Source organism: Piliocolobus tephrosceles, chromosome 4, assembly GCF_002776525.5.
Source record: "Piliocolobus tephrosceles isolate RC106 chromosome 4, ASM277652v3, whole genome shotgun sequence".
Taxonomy (NCBI): Eukaryota; Metazoa; Chordata; class Mammalia; order Primates; family Cercopithecidae; genus Piliocolobus; species Piliocolobus tephrosceles.
In genome coordinates, this window is record NC_045437.1 from 73,611,797 (window position 1) to 73,612,929 (window position 1,133).

The 1,133-nt window shown below is 41.9% G+C and overlaps 1 pseudogene; it reads left to right on the forward strand.

The window, feature by feature from the left end:
* Window positions 1-527: 527 nt before the first annotated feature.
* LOC111544535 lies at window positions 528-595 on the forward strand (annotated as a pseudogene).
* Window positions 596-1,133: the final 538 nt, after the last annotated feature.

Below are 1,133 nucleotides of genomic sequence, written 5' to 3' on the forward strand. Positions count from 1 at the left end.
GTGCTGAGATTCTGCCACGGCACTCCAGCCTGGGAAACAGAGTGAGACTCTGTCTCTAAATAAATAAATAAATAAATAAATAAATAAATGGCTTCTGCACAGCAAAGGAAATGATCAACAGGGTGCAAAGGTAACCTACATAATGGGAGAAAATACTTACAAACCATATATCTGATAAGTGGTTAATATCCAAAATATATAAGAAACTCCTACAACTCAGCAAAAAACCTAATAAGTCATTTTAAAAATGAGCTAGGGACTTGAATAGACATTTCTCCAAAGAAGACATACAAATGGCCAATCAATATATAAAAAGATGCTCAATGTCACCAATGATAAAGAAAATGCAAATCAAATCCATGACGAGATATCACCTCGAAAGTGTTCGGATGGCTATCATCAAAAAGATACAAGATGACAAGTGCTGGCAGGGAGAAAAGGAAACCCTGGTCACCATTAGAGGGAATGGCAATTAGCACAGTCATTATGGAAAACAGTATGGACTTTCTTCAAAAAATTAAAATAGAGTATTGTATGAAAGGAAAGAAGGTTAACATTCCCCTTGACAAGAGGAACAGAAAATCAAATACTGTGTGTCCTAACTTATAAGTGGGAGCTAAATGATGAGAACAAACACATGGACACATAGAGGGAAATAACACATACTAGGGCCTGTTGGAAGGTGGAGGGTGGGAGGAGGGAGAGGATCAGGAAAAATAACTAATGGGTACTAGGCTTAATACCTGGGTGACGAAATAATCTGTACAACAAACCTCCATGACAGATACACGTTTACCTACGTGACAAACCTGCACATGTACTCCTGAAGTTAAAATAAAAGTTTTTAGGCCAGGCGCCGTGGCTCATGCCTGTAATCCCAACATTTTGGGAGGCCGAGGTGGGTGGATCACAAGGTCAGGAGATCGAGACCATCCTGGCTAACACGGTGAAACCCCATCTCTACTAAAAATACAAAAAAATTAGCCTGGCATGGTGGCGGGCGCCTGTAGTCCCAGCTACTTGGGAGGCTAAGGCAGGAGAATGGCATGGACCCGGGAGGCGTAGCTTGCAGTGAGCCAAGATCCTGCCACTGTACTCCAGCCTGGGCAACAGAGCGAGACTCCATCTCAAAA